Below are 15,886 nucleotides of genomic sequence, written 5' to 3'. Positions count from 1 at the left end.
CCCATCCCTGTGGCTTCCCCGTGCCGTGTCCAGGGAGTTTCACTAAGTTTGACCTGGAGGCGAGCACACTAAATCACTAACTCACCAGGCACGGGCTGCTCATCAAGGTGACATCCCCCTCCGACACTGCTGCCCTTTCGGTCTGTGCAGTGGGGAGGGGGGCCCCACATACCTGACTCTCCCGCCCGGCCCGACAGCCCTGCTACGTTCAGTGACAACGCGTCACCTCCACACACTGCTGTCAGGCAGAGGTACGAGGAGCCTCGGGCCTGCACGTCCAAAGCTCTCACAGGTCTGAGTGTGACCATCAGTCTGCGTGGGGACAGGAGGCCAGTTGGGCCCAGTGTCACCCACGGCTGCGCTTCTGCTCGGGCAGTAGCCCGCATCGGGGACAGACTCGGGTTCAAGGAAGGAAACACTAGAGCCATCAGACGCTGAGCCCGAAGGAGAGCAGGGAGCGCAGTGGCCCAATGCAAGCGGGAGCTGAGTGGGGCCGGAGGGGGCAGTGGGTAGGGCTGGCCCGGTTCGGCCCCGGCATCCCCAGCAGTGACTCCTGAGCGTGGCTGGGTGTGGCCCAAACCCCACAGTGAACAAAATCGAAGAAGACGAACTGTACATAAATCTCGCTAGCATGCAGATCTCTCCAGCTGCTCCCGGATGGCTTCACCCTGACTGCGGCGGGAAGTCAAGAAGCTACAACCCCAGGGTGTCAAAAGAAGGTGCTCCATGGCGTCCAGCTGAACTCATTCGCATTCGGAAAGGACAGCTGGACTGGGCCTGGGTGTCCCTCTGCTGGCGCTGGGGACGTTTGAGGGGTTCCGGGAGGAGAGCCTGCTGGTCTGGGAGGCCCCCAACTGACTCAGGCACTCCCTGGGGACGGGACAGGTGAGCGCTGTCACGTGCACGCAGGGTGCTTTCCGAGGGGCCTTCTGGGCCCGAACCATGGTTTCCAGCACAAGGCAGCACCCTCCTGCCCAGCTCTGGCCCTGGGCCCTGGTACGCTTTTTGTGATACACATTTTAACGCTGACATCTTATCAGGACATCTTTTTATATCTTATTATCTCATTCCTACTCTGGACAAACTTGCAGGCAATCGCATATAGCCTGCCCACAGGGCAGAGTCTGGCAAACTCCCCGTGGCGCACCAAATATGCCAAATACCAGTAACAATGACGGGTCTCATTCTCCTAAAGAGCCTTGAATATAATCTCAGGGCTAGGATGAAAGAGACGTTACTGGGGCCTGCTCGAGGCAATCGACGAATAACAGGATGATGAATGAATGAATGAATTTTAACGCTAACGCTGAAGTGATAGCTGTCCTAGGGTGTGTGGGTTCACGGTGCAAAAGTAAAGTTTCATTTGCCTAACTAAGCCAGAAGATCGCCGTGCTGTAACTGGAATGAGGAGGAACAGTCTGATCACCGTATCACCGGATGCCTCCCCAAACATGCTTAACAAAACTAGACATGCAGAGAGGTCCCACCAGCGTGAGTGAACACCTGGAGCCGCCCCACCTCCGCCCCAGGCCGGCTGTCGGCTCAGTCGACCCAGGCACCATCGGGGAAAGTGATGGCTCCATAGGGCACCACGCAGAGGAGGTGACGCCCCTGGCAAGCGTGAGGCCCCAGGTTGGATCCCTGGTGCTGCACACAAGGGTGGTCCCGGCAGCCAAGAGTATTATTACTCCTTGAGGAGTAATACTTTAAAGGTCCTAAAGTTTAAGTACCCGTAGCATGTAGAAGGATGCATTTACAAAATGAGTACCAGAGATTCAGGCTTAATTACTGTCTTTACTTGCAAACACCCAAACGACGCTGTCCCCGAAGCCGAGAGTCACTCTCAGCCGACCCTAAGCGAGACTCTGCTTGTCCAGCTGCGACACAGAGAAGATGAGCCAGGCCCTGTGCAAGGGTGACACAGAAATACGGGGCCTCAGAAACCCACTCTGCGGGCAGGTGCGACAGTCCAGCAGGGAGGGCACTGGCCTTGGACACGGCGTCCCCCTGGGTCTGATCCGCGGCGCCCCATGGCACTCCAAGCATTGCCAGAGTAAGCCCTGAGCATCGCTGGGTGTGGTCCCCACCTCAGAAACAGATCAACTGCAAGGAAGCAACGGAGGCCCAAAGGCCAGGCCACAGGGGAACTGACCCACACGGCTGCGCGGTGGGCGCTTGGGGGCTAGCGTGGGGCCCAAGGAAGGGGGGCACACTGCTGGGACCAAGCCCCATTAATGGGGTTGTGAATCATGGAACTCCAATCAAAAATATTTCCAAGGGCTGGAGCGATAGCACAGCGGGTAGGGCGTTTGTCTTGCACGCGGCCAACCTGGGTCCGATTCCCAGAATACCATGTGGTTCCCTGAGCACCGCCAGGAGTAATCCCTGTGCATTGCCAAGTGTGACCCAGAAAGCAAAAATATATATATATATATTTCCAAAATAGAAAAATTGAGGGGATCAAAGAATTTAGCTGCATACTCATAAAATTACTTTATTGGAATGTGTTTATTGTGTAGTACACATTATTACATTTACAATATTAAGGTGTATACATAAAATAAGACTGGGATTTTTATTATGAAAAAAACAGCCTTTCTCGGTTCAGTGATGAATGTAAAGCAGTTAACTAGGACTGAGTTGGAAGCGTGGGTGGGGGGAACAAGACTGTGGGGGTCCCCTTGGTGAGGTCTGGGGGCCCTGAATCAGGGAGGAGCCTGTGGAGGCGCGCTGCAGTGGCGCCCTCTGTTGGCGACTCTGTGAAAGTGCCCAGATTGCTCCCGAGAGCGGCTTTGGGTGGGGGGGGGGGCAAGTGTATGTGACCTTCTTTCAGGCCTTTCTGCCTGGGATGCCAGGGGCTATGGGTCCACGCACCCCAGCGTCCCTTCTGAACCTGCTCTCTGGTTTCTGGCCGCACCGCCTCCTTCCAGAGCCCCACCTCATCCCCAGCAGGGCGCCCGCATCACCAGGACCTTGGGAGCTGACAGTTTCTTGGAAGAACCTCCAGGGTCTGATCCCACACCCCCCAGGACCCACTCACAGCCCTTCTTGCATCTCCCTTCTGCTCAGCCAAGGGACCCCCCCCGCCCGCGGGCCACACACCCGTTTCCACCCACCTGTCACCCAGGATCTCCATGTGCCCGCCCACCTGGACAGGAGATGGAAGCTGTGGTCGTTCTGCCATCCCATCCCTGCTACCCCCCATCCTTTCTGTCCCCCGTCTCTGATATTCCCCCGTCCCTCTGTCCCGCATCCCCGCTGTCCCCAGTCCCTGCTCTCCCCTGACCCCCAACTTTTCTGCCCGTCCCTGCTGGTCCCCCATCCCTGCTGTCCCTGCCTTGGGCTCCAGCCTCCCCTTCCGGATCCTGAAGGAGCAGCCCAGCTGGGCTCGCAGGCAGGAGGCCTGCACAGTGTCCGGCCCCTGGAGTCTGGCGTCGCGTTGTGGGCGGGTTGCCCAGCCTCACACTGGCCCGGCCGCCTGTGGAGCGTGAATCCAGCCTTCCTCCCACAGGTGGACGCTCCGTGGGGCATCACCTCATAAGCCTGACCCGGGCGCCCGAGTTTCGGGGGCGGTGGCTGTGGGCGCCCCAAGACCACGCCCGGAGCAGGAACTGGACCAACAGGCTCTGCGCCTTGGGAATCCCCGTGGGGGTGGGGGTGCAGGGCGGCCCCTCAGGAGCCCCAGGGAAGCCTAGACCGGGTACAGCCACACTCCTGGAAGGCAGCAGACGGTGAACGGGGATCCTCCTCGTGGGGTCCGCGCCAGCCCGCCCCTCCCCCCTCCCCAGGGCCTTTCCCTGCCTGGGAGGCAAGTGCAGGGGGACTCCCCCTCTGAGCCACACCCGCTGGTGCGGCCCCACCTGGGTGACGTGCTTCAGCCCCAGGGGCAGAGGTGAGGACGCCCCCCAGAAGCACACATGTGAGGCAGGCCCGCAGTGCGGCCTGCAGACTCTGTCCTCCTATGGGGACCCCCTCCCTCCACCCCTCCTCCCTTGCCCCTGCCTGTCCTCTCCCCTCCCCTCCCGCCTCCTCCCTGCCAGTCTCAGGTTCTGCCCATTCTACTCCCTGCAGAGTCCCGGGATGAGCCAGAGGGGGATGGAGCAAGGTGGGGCTGGAGTGCTCCCCCCACAAAGCTCACCGGGCCCGGGCTCCCCTCTGAGAAGAAGCCTGGAGAGCAGGGCCTGGCCCGCCTCACCCCTGCCAAGGAGCCCCCCCCCCCCCCCCCGCCCGCCCTGTGCCCCCTGCAGCCGGAAGGTGGCACTTCAGGGCAGCACGAGGGGTCTGCCCCAGCCCCTCTCAGGCTGCACCCACCCCCCCAGAGCAGGAGGGGGGAGGGCTGTGGGCTGGACGCCCGACCCGGTGGGCCCACCCCGTTTCCTCCCTCGCCCCCTTTCCTTCCACACCCGTTTCCTCCCACCTCCCATGTCCTTTCCCCAACTTCCTTCTTTTTTCCTACCCCCTTTCCCCCTCCCCGCTTGCCCCACCCCCATTTCCTCCCACCCCTTTCCCCCTCCTCCCTCTGCCCCCCTCACACTCCCCTGCTCCCACACCCGCCGCATGGGGTCCCCACTTCCCAGGGCCGAGACTGTGGGGACTGAGGCTGCAGGGCTGGCTGATGGTTTCTTCATTCACTTGGGTTTCTGCTTGGGGGTCGCCCGGCCATGCTCTTGGGTTCCTCCGCACTCAGGAATGGCTCTTGGTGGCGGTGCCGGACCATGTGGGGTGCGGGATCGGCCGGGCTGCTGCAAGACAGATGCGTTCCCCGCTGCGCTACCATCCGGCCCTCGCAGCTTTTTCCTGTTTGTTGGAGCGGCCGAGGCCCCCAGACAGAATCAGACCCCAGAAGCGCTCGTTTTTAGGGGGCTACTCACAAGGCACTGAGGGGTCCCAGGAGAGGGCTGGGCGAGCAGCAGCCCAGAGTACAGGCCTTACTGCCCAGTCCCCTGGGCAGGGCCTGACTCGAGGGCCCCCCACCCCGCACGGGGCGCCCTCAAGAGTGTCGGGAAGGGCCTGCCTGGAGCTCAGACGGGGAAGAGAGCCGGGCGGGTGTGCGGAGCAGAAGCAGATGTGGCGCCTCCCAGCACTGAGCCTGGGGTGACCCCACCCCCGCCCCGCCCCGCCCCGCCCGCTCCGTGTGGCAGGGCACGGGCACATCCCCGCAGGCCTCCGCCCCGGAAGGCTGGCACCTCGGCAGGCGGCAGGCCCGTGGAATGCAGGCCCCAGGCGGCTCTGGGAGAACAAGTTCCCGGATTAGCTCCCCGGCAGGGCACCGCCGACCTCTGCCCGGGTTCAGGGGCCCCAGGGAGAGCAGCCTCGGGGCTGGGGCCTTGGCGCACCCCACTCTGCTCCGCCACCCACAACTCGCCCCCTAAGCTCAGGGGCCAGGACCCCCAATTTCCTGATGAGGAACCGAGGCTCAGAGAGGGCACCCCAGGAGCAGAGAGTAGAACTGGGGTTCAGCCCCGGGCCCAGGGCTGCGGCACCGAGCACCCGGCTCTGCCTCTCCCCCAGAAGTCTAGCCTGGGGCAGGCAGCGTCTCCCGGGCACCACTTCCTGCCTCCTGACACCTCACCTCTCTGGCACCCCACCTCCTGCCTGCCGGGGCACCCCTCCCCGGGGCACCCGCCTCCTGGGGTACCCGCCTCCCGGGGCAGCCCTCCCCAGGGCACCCTCCTCCCAGGGCACCCGCCTCCCTGGCACCCGCCTCCCGGGGCAGCCCTCCCCAGGGCACTCGCCTCCGGCAGCTGCCGCAACCAAAGCCCGGCTTGCAGGGTCAGACCTGCCCAGCGCAGGGCAAGCACGGCTGCCCAGAGATATCTGGGCCTCCTCGGCCTGTGCCTCAGTTTCCTCCCTGTGCGCTGGGGCGTGGACTTGGTTGCCCGTGCTCCTCGGGACAGGTGGGGCAAAGAGTGGGCTGGGCCCCAGGACAGGGCTGGATGAGGCGCCCCAGGCCCCCTCGGGGACTCCCTAGACCAGGCCTCGGGCACCTGCAGGTAGGGGAGAGCCCAGCCCACCCTGAGCAGCTGGAGGCAGGGCGGGGCCACGGCCAGAGGGCACTAGGTGCTGTCCCCGCCCCAGCAGTCCCCAGACCGGGAAGCAGGGGATCCAGGGGCTGCGGCAAATAAGCCCAGCTGGAGTGGATGGGAACCCCGCCCCTGTGCCCCTCTCCTCACCCCCCCCCCCCGCTGCGCCCCCCCACTGCCCCCTGCCTCCTCACCCCTGCAGGGCCCGCAGAACAGCAGCGCTGTCTCCCTCAGGCAGAAACAGGCACGTCTACAGGGCTGGCCCTGGGCGAGGTCAGGGAGGTCCCGGGGCTGCCTGCCCCTCCCCTGCTGGGCACTGCTTTCCTGTCCCCACCCCTGTCCCACTGGCCCCCATGTCCACTCCCTGCCGTGCCCTGGGTCATGCTCCGTGTCCCACCTCTCAGCCCAGACACCAGAGATGCTTCCCCAGGGGCTGGGAGCAGACCCCTAGGCCTCCCTCCCTCCCTCCCTCCCTCCTTTCCTCCCTCCCTCCCTCCCTCCCTCCCTCCGCCATCCTCCCTCTCCCCTCCTCCCTCCTTCCCTCCTTCCCTCCCCACTCCTCCCCACCTCCCTCCCTCTCCCCCTCCCCCACGTAGTTGTGCCTGGGAAGAACTCAGGGGTCAGAGTCTTCATGCTGGGGTCTCCCGTGCCCCACAGATCCGAGGTCAGCTTGCCTGGGGGGAGACTGCACCTTCTGGGGTGGGCCGGGTGGCCCGACCTTGTCCAAGAGGCCTTCGGGTGGGGGTGCCAGTGCGGAGCCTGGGACGGCCCCTCTGGGCAGGGACCTGTGAGTTCTGCAGTCTGTGGGTAACAGCGGCTGCCAGTCAGAGGGGCCTGGAGCAACTGGGGTGGGGACGGGGGACCACAGGGCCACCGGGGCAGCCTGTGGGAGCCAGGCCTGGCCAATGCTTGCTGCTTCTCCAGGTGCTCCTCCCTCTCAGGCCCCTGGTGCTCCTCCCTGGGGGCCTCACAGTGCTCTCCCTCTCAGGGCCTCACAGTGCTCCTCCCTCAGGGCCTCACAGTGATCCTCCTCTCGGGGACCCAGAGTGCTCCTCCCTCTAAGGGCCCCAGAGTGCTCCTCCCTCTCTGGGTCCTACAGGGCTCCTCCCTCTCAGGGCACCACAGTGCTCCTCCCTCTCAGGCCCCACAGTGCTCCTCCCTCTCGGGGCCTCACAGTGCTCTCCCTCTTGGGGTCCCTGGTGCTCCTCCCCCTGGAGCCCCTGGCTGGTCCCCTGGCTCTTGGCTGGTAGCACTGGCCACATGCCCCCCTGGGCCCATCCTCACGTGACTCCCAAGGCCATGTCCTGACACTTACCCACCCTCTACCAACAGGGAGACGGAGGCCGGGGGCCGAGTCAGCACCAAGATGCATCACATTATCACACGGCTTATAGAGGACAAGCCCTCGGGCTGGGCCGGGGCCGGGTCATCTCGGTGGCATCCAGGAAGCGTCTGGCACACAGGGCCGAGTGACCGGTCCCTCTGCCAGGCCCCTGCCCACACTCCAGCTCCTAGCCCGTCCCCTGCCCGTCGGCCTCAGCTGTGGCACTCATGGCCCGTGGGGGGCGTTGGCAGTCCCCGACCCGCCCAGGCCTGCAGCCGCTCCTCCCACTGCCCCTGCTGCCCAGGCCAGTGCGAACACCTGGCACCCACACAAAACGCTCGGCAGGGGCCGGGCCGGGGCAGGGCCAGGAATGCAGGGCGCGCCCCAAACATCTGGAAGACATCGAAGCCTCTCCCACGCCCGCCCCTCGGCCACCGCCAGCCCGCCACCTGCACCGAGCACCCGCCTGGGGCCAGGAATGCGGCTCTGAGCCTGGGAGGAAGGTGGGAGCAGCCCCCCCACCCCGCCCCCCACAAGCTGCTGGCGACCCGTCCGGCAGGCTGGGTCACTTCTCTGGATGGTTCCGGGAGCGTCAGGGTGACTGTGGCGCAGGTGCCCCGAGAGGGGCCGAGGGCCCCTGCGCACCCCAGCCCCGGCCTCGGGGCCCCTAGGGCCTGTGGAAGCTCCTTCACTTCCTGCCTCCCAGGAAGGCTGGGTGGGGGAGGTGGGGGAACAGGCAGCCCTTCCAGCACGACCCCCAGGACCCCAGGGTGGGAGCCTCACAACAGGGTACTGAGACCAGGACCCCCGCAGGCCGCTGACCCCCGCAGGCAGCTGCCCCCAGCGGGCATGATGACCCGGAACACACACAACACAGTTTGGGGGCGTCTGAGCCTTGAGGGGGAGCGGCCTCCCCCAGCTGGCACTCAGGCGGCAGGAAGCTCTGTGGAGGCTGCGTTTCTCTGAGGAGGGGCCGGGGCGCGGCTCAGGCCAGCAGGCACAACGGGTCTCCTGGACCCCGTCCTGCCCGACTGAACAGCGAGAGCATCAGTAGAATTAGGGGTGGCTGCATAGGAGGAAGCAGAGGGTCTCAGGGGGGCCATGGGGGCACCATGGCCCTGTCCTGCACTCAGCCCCCCCTCCCCCGAGCCAGCGAAGCACCATGGGGCCTCCAAAGCCAGGGCTGTGGGATCGGGCACGAGGGCGGGAGGGGCATGACCTGGAGCCCCTATGGTGGCTTTTGGCCAGCCCGAGCTGGGGTACACAGGGGATCTCTCTCCGCACCCCCAATGCCCCCTCATTCCCTGCGAGTCTCTCTGCTTGGGCATTGCTGCCTGGGCCCGCCTGGATAGGAGGAGGGGGAGCCCGCTCACCCCAAGGGCTCCTCATTCAGGGACCCCCAAGCAGGAACCCCAGCAAACTCCGCCTCGCCCAGCCTCAGGGGGGCCCAGCTCTGGGGCTCTCTGCAGCCGCGAGCCCTGCCCGAGGCTCCTTGCTGGCCGGCCTTCACAGTCTCCCATGGGAGCCCCCGAGCCCCGAAGGCCGCTGCGCTGCGGCTAGGGGGCTCTCTGGCCTGGCCTGGTGAGCTGTGGCGGCTAAAAGGGGTTTTACGCAGATAATGTGTCAAGGTCGCTGTTCCTGACCCAGCTCCCGAATCCCAGCCTGCAAGCAGAGCCAAGCGTGCCCGTCAATGGTTAACCCCGAGAAACTCTACCGGGGCAGGGGCACAGTGCCAGTGCCCACGGAACCGGTTCCTGCCCAAGGCGGGGGCCAGTCCCCAGAAAGTGACTGAGTCTCTTTCTGGCATGTCTGCTGCCCCCTGGGACCCGCACAGAGCAGGGAGGGTCAGGAGGGCTGGCGCTGGGGGTCTCAGGACCACAGAGGGCGCACGGGCACCTGCTCCCTAGGCAGAAGGGCACACGGCCTGCCTGCGACGTGCTCGCCTTGGTACCAGCTCTCGGAGAGGCTTGAGTCACTGGACTCTAGGCCGCGGTTTGCACATCTGTAACGTGGGGGCACGAGCAGGCCCTGGTGCTGTCAGCAGTCATGGGCAGCTGCGCCCCCTCAGAGCAACCGGCTGCCTGCGTGAGTGTCCCCACAGGGGCTGCGTGCCCGTGTGCAGGGCGGCCGAGGGCCAGAGGTGCTAGGTCCTGCCTCCCGCTCACCCCGTAACTCACTGTAGCCACAGACCCTCCCCTCGGGCAGGGCTGGGACAGCCCCCAAACACAGTGTGCTGCGTGTGGGTGGACAATGGTCCCCACTTTCGAACTCCACCACCCTCCCCAGCTTCCCCAATCACCCCACCCTCAAGCATCCCCCTATTTCTCCCTTTCTTGGTGGATTCGCTTGCCCTGGACATGGCCGGCCAGTGGGATCAGACAAGACACTTTGGGGTGTCTGTCCAGCCCCAGCTCAGCCCTTGGACAGGCCACACTCCCAGGACTGCCCTCCTGGGTCCCCTCACAGGCACTGCCACACCTGCTCACTGGAGGAACACTCGGGCCCTGGTTCCTGCTGCCGGGCCGACGTCCCTCCTGGTAGAGATCTGGCAGGGGTGTGGGAAAAATGTCATCAGGAGTCGCCACATGCAGTCTCCTGAGCACTGCCAGCAGTGATGCCTGAGCACACGCCAAGGGTGAGCTGGGAGCGGCCAGGTATGGCCCCAAACCAAGATTATAAACTAAGAATAAAGCCACCCCAGGGGCCAGAGCGACAGGACAGTGGGGAGGGCGTTTACTTTGCACATGGCCAAGCCGGGTTCCATCCCCGCATCCCATAGGGTCCCCTGAACACTTCCAGGAGTGAGTCTTGGGTGCAGAGCCAGGAGTAAGCCTGGAGCATTGCCAGATGTGGCCCTCAAACCAATAAATAAAAGAATGAAGTCACCCCCAAATAGAATATAAATAGTCTTAGAGGGGCCGGAGAGATGGGGCAGGGTTAAGGCCTTCTGCAAAGTCAACCCAGCTGGACCCCAGAATCATGGTCCCCTGAACACCCCCGGGTGCAGCCCTGAGCCTCCTGAGACCCTGTGGGTGACCCAGGTGAAGCCCGCATCAGAGGCCTGGGCAGCACCGCCTCCTGGGGCCTGGCCTTCAGCCACTGACCTGACTGGCCACGGCTCGTGGAAGGGGCCCAGGCCCAGTTGCTGCTTGAGGAGTCCTGCCCTCCTGCAGGCAATCTCCAGCTGCGGAGGCAGCCGGGAAAGCGGCCGGTCTTCCTGACTGCCTCCCGCCCTCCAGTGTTAGGAGTCAGTGCTCAGAGGCTTGAGAGCCCAGATCCCTGGGGCTCAGGCAACGGGGGGTAGCGGGGACAGGGCCGGGAGGTGGCTCGGGCAGAACACAGACCTGGCTGGTGTGAGGTCCTGGTTCCCCCCTGCAGGAGCCCCAGCGGGTGTGGCCTCCGCCTCCCTCCCACCTGGTCACTCGTCCAGGGGGAGGTGGTGTCCTTCCCCAGGGGATAGACCTGCAGACACTGAGGCAGTTCCCTCCTCTCCTGTGTGTCTCCAGCAGGAACTGTACCAGAGAACCTCTGGCCGGGAGACAGGGCACTCGGGAATACAGGGAAGCAGAGAGATCCACTGGCCTCTGTCCACCCATCCATCTACCCATCCACCCACCCATCCACCCATCCACTCACCCATCCATCCACCCATTGACCCATCCATGCATCCATGCATGCATCCATCCTTCCACCCACCCACCCATCCACCCACCCATCCACCCATCCATCCTTCCATCCATCCACCCACCTATCCATCCACACTTCCACCCATTCATTCGCCCACCCAACCCTCCCTCCATCATCTTTCTTTCCATTCACCCACCCACTGACCTACCTGTCCATCCCCCATCCCTCTTCCATACGAAGCCTCCTCAGAGTGTCCCCTGGGCTTTGTTGACAGGGAGACCCAGTGCGACACCCAGGCTAAACTTTGATGACCATATGGGGAATGCTGGGGGGAGCTGGGAAAGGTGTTTCTGGGAGACAGTGAAGGCACTTGAACCAGTGCGAGGGGGGTCAGAGGGTCCACAGGACCCCGGGGGGTGAGGCCAGGTCGGCGCTGCTGAGCAATGATTTCAGCTGTCAGCAGCCACTCAATTTGACAGACACCCAAACTCCAGCAGAGAGCACGAGCTGGGCTCTGGCGCTCTCGGACCCGGGTCCCGCTGCTTCTGTCTGACTGTCCAGTCTCGGGCACGGACACCCCAGCTCCCTGGTCCTCCTGCAGATGCAGGAGACCGGAAGCGCCGTGGTGAGTTTGGGGCCGTGACCAGATGTTCCCAGCTCCTGGGGTGTGGCCGCAGAGTTCCAGCCTGCCTGATGGCCTCCTGCCCTGGGAGGGACAAAGTGCGGGAGTGGGCAGCTCACTGAGGGGACCCCTGCCAGCTCTGGAGCACTTTTCTGCGAGCAATGCGAGGATGCAAACAGGACACCCCTGGGCCCTGGCCCAGGACCCTGCCCAGGATGTGGCCACTCTGGAAAGGCCCAGTTCTCTGAGTAGGCCTTGTCCCACCTGACTGGCCGAGGACGTGAGAGGCGCCGCAGAAAGGGGCCGGCGGGCCCCATGAGGTTGGCGTCCACAGGGACCCTCACAGAGACCTTCACTGGGCCTGGTGGGCTAGACCCAAAGTGCAGAACAGTGGCGTGGGAGGTGAGGTGAGCCCAGGGCAGGGTCCGAGGGGCTGTCTGAGACGTGGGGAGCTGGTCCCACGGGGGCCCCGGGAGCGGCCACACCCTAGCCCATCTCTCCGGGACCTGGGTCACACTTTGTCCTGCTGGCAGCTCGGCACCTCGGAGGGGTTGGGGCGGCCCGGCCAGCCTGGCTGAAGGGTGGTGCAGGCTGTGAGGCAGGGCTGGGAACTGAACGCTCGGGCCTCGGTCGCGGGAGCTCCGGCAGGGCCTTCTCTGGAGATCAGGTGAGCGGGGACCGCTGGGCTTAGCACTACGACAACACCACCGGGGCGGCCCCCTGCCTGCCAGGTGACCTCTCGGCCCACCCACAACCGGCCTGCCCCCCTCCAGCGTGGCCCCCATCTGGCCTAGCCCCCTAGCCTACCCCCTCCCACCAGCCTGCCCCCACTGCCTGCCTTCGCAGCCACTGGCCGGACCACCACTGCCCCGCCACGCTGCCGCCCACCTGGCCATCACCACCGACCTCTCCCTCCTTTCGCCTGGCCCCCATCTGGCCTAAGCCCCTGCCTGTCCTCCCCTGGCCCCCACCAGATGGTCCCCCAGTCGGCACCCCCTAGTCACTGGCCTGGTCATCACCCCCGCCAGCCTGCCCACCCCCTATGCCCTGCCCCCCCACCTGGCCCACCCCCGTCGGCCTGTCCCTCCCTGGCCTGCTCCTCGCCCCTGCTGGCCTGGTCTCCCTCCACTGACCCACCACCGCCAACCTGCCAATGCTGGGCACTTGTAGACACCAGAGCTCTGCAGGGCTGGCCAGGGGCCACCCAGCCGTGTCCCCGGGCTGCCCTGTGCCGGACTGAAAGCTGACCGGTGAGGGTAGCCCTTGAGGCCTTCTGGGTCCCAGGCCTCTCCTGGGATCAAGCCTGGGACCTGGTTTAGGGCCTGGCTGGGGGCACCTTGCCCTCGCTGCTCCACCTGGCTCTGTCCTTGGCCAGCTACGTGCCCCGGGCCTCAGTGTCCCTGTCTGTTAGGTAAAAGGAGCTGGACTGTCCTGGGGCCACTTGTGCAGGGGAGGACTCCTGATGGCAGAGAGAGGGCAGGGGACCCAGTGCGGCCCACAGGGGTGAGAAGAAGGGGTGTCACGGCACCCAGCCCCCGGCTCCTGTCCCCGCCCGCCTGAGGAGCGGTTGGCTATCGTAGAAGGCTGGCACCAGCGCCTGGAACTGCACATCTGTAGGAGGTATGCAGAGTAATGGGTTGGCTGGCAGTCACTGCGCTGGGTAAATCTGCCCTGGGGTGCAGGAGGAGAGCAGCAGTCAGAGGGAGCCATGCACGGGCCTGACCTGGGTGCTGGCCAGCGTGAAGCCAGGACACTGCAGGAGGTGCCCCGTGGCTCTTCCCACTGCCCCTGTGGTGGAGCAGGAGGTGGTGTGAAGCCGGACACGCAGAGCACGTCAGGAGTGGCAGAAAGCGAGGGAGCGTGGGCTGAGGCCCACTGGGATTCTTTGTTTGGGTTTTGAGCCTCACCAGGCAGTGCTCAGGGGCTGCTCCTGGCTTGGTGCTCCCACATCAGCGCCCACCCTGCAGCCCGTGAGCCTCATTCCGCCCCAGAGCGGGACTCAGAGCACAGAGTGGGGAGCCTCCAGCTCACAGGCACAAGATTCAGCAGCAAGTTGATATGGGGCAGTTAAGGGGGCCGGGGTGGGCCATCCCGAGCACACGGAGTTCGGGCACCCGGGGTCAGAGGGGAGGGCAGGCAGGGCCCCTCAGGCCTCTCTCTGGGTCAGCCGGACTCTCTCCGATTGTCTTGGGGTGGCCCCTGCTGGCTTGGGCTGCTCCCGGTGTGCTCTGGGGTCCCCCTCCTGCCAGCCTGAGGACGGGCAGCGGCAGCGTCTCTGCCAGTGACCGAAGAGGTCTCTGTGTCCCTGCTCTGCCGGCACCTCTTCCCTTTATCTCTCTCACTGATTGCCGTGATCGACTCATGAGTTCTTCATGTGTTCTGAACGTGAGCTCTTTATGAGGCTCACATGTCACGTCTTAAACTTTGTCATCAGATCGCTAAGGGCGACAACAGGAGCTCGGAGAGGAGTGGGGACACAGTTCCCGCTCCTGGCCGTCACCTTGCAAACCCTGAAGCCCTTCAGGATGATCCCTGAGCACAGTCAGGAGTAAGTCCTGAGCACCGCCTGGTGTGGCCCCCAAACAAAGTGATAATAAAAATTTAAAAAAATGAGAAAACCCCTGTGGGCTCACAGCTCAGGTGAGGCCGGGTCGGTGTTGGGGGTCACAGGCCCTCCCGTGAGCTGCTGGGGTCGTCTGCTCCTCGCCTCTCCTTACCCAGGTCTTAGACAGTGCCTGGGCCTTCTCCCTCCTGGTTGGCACCCTTGCCGCTGATGGCTCTAGTGTCACCTGGCTAGAAAAACCGCTCATGAAGGACAGGCCTGGGGTGTTCACGGTGGCATCCCTACCCCAGCACTGTGGGCTCAGCAGAGGCAGCTCTGGGCCGGGGGCGTTTGTGGCCTGTTTGCAGCCTGTTTGTGCCATGGGTGTCTGTCGCGCATCTCTGTCCTGTTCAGGCCATGAGTGTCTGCATCATGGGTGTCCGTGGCCCGCCCATGCCGTGGGCATTTGTGGCCTATTTGTGCCGTGGGTGTCTGCGGCCTGGCGGCAGGATCTGTGTGTGGCATCACAGAACCCCATGCCCTGAGTCTGGCCGGTCGGAGCCGGTGGTAGAGCCCAGGACCCCTGTGGGGAGGCTCTGGCACCCCCATCTCAGCTGTGCTGTGAAAAGGCAAAGGTGTTGATGTAGGTAACCCGAGCAGCCCCCCTCACGGATGCCAGCTGGTGTTGGTGGGAGAAGAGAGAAGAGAGTGTCGGGGTCTTCCTGCTCGGCCCCTCGTCTCGAGGAAGAGTGTGGCAGCAGGCCTGGCATGTCCCCCGTGACAGGCCATCGTTGGGCTGCACCTGGGTCACGATCTGCACGGCACAGGCCGGCCCCCCACCTGGATTCTTGGGGAGTCCCAGCCACCAGCAGAGCAGGAATAGAAAGGCGAGTTCTGAGCCCGCCTGGCTTTCAGGGCCTTTGTCTACACCCACAGAAGAGAGCTTCAGGAGGAGATGGAGTAAGAGGCGAGAAGAGAGATGCGGTTTCTCTCGGGGAGAGTGTGGGGCGCAGCCTTGCAGAGTGCGGGTGCCCCCCAGGTGGAGGTGAGGCCACTGCCTTTGTACAGGTCTCCCCAAATCGCCCCTGCCGAGGCCTTCTCTGGGTAGAGCCCCGGGAGGGCAGAGGGGCAGGTGTAGCTTCAGCCCACCCGAACGCACCTGCCGCCTCTGCTCCTCCTGGTCTGGTCTGCCCTGGCCAGGGGTCCAGCTGTCGCCTCTACCCGCTCAGGGGTCCAGTTCTCATGCTCGGGGCTGCTTTAGGCTGGGGATAGAGGAGCTTCTCTGAGTCACGGCTTGGTTTTATAACCCCCTGGGGACTGGCTGCCAGCTCCCCCTCTGCCCGCCTGCCTCAGTGTGATGGGGGGGGTGAGGACAACTGGTACGGACGCCATAATACCCAGACGGAGAAACCAAGAAATAAAAGCGCACAGGGAATCCTATTTCTGGCCTGGACACACACAGCCGAAGAACCCAGGGCTTGCCAGGGCACATGGTTTGGGAGCCGGCAGCTGCCGTTGCGCGGGGAGCTTCTTCCCGTGGGCTCAGAATCAAGCCTGTGGGCCGGAGCGATGGTACAGAGGGAAGGCATGTGCCTTGCACACAGCTGACCCAGATTTGATCCCTGGCGTCCCACATGGTCCCTCGAGCCCCGCAGGTGTGATTCCTGAGTGCAGAGCCAGGAGTAACCCTGAGCATTGCCCAAAAATAAAACAAGAACAACAAAAACCCAGAACTAGTCCGTGGATTA

Source organism: Sorex fumeus, unplaced genomic scaffold (assembly GCF_029834395.1).
Source record: "Sorex fumeus unplaced genomic scaffold, SorFum_2.1 ptg000022l, whole genome shotgun sequence".
Classification (NCBI taxonomy): Eukaryota; Metazoa; Chordata; class Mammalia; order Eulipotyphla; family Soricidae; genus Sorex; species Sorex fumeus.
This window is presented reverse-complemented; position numbering follows the sequence as displayed.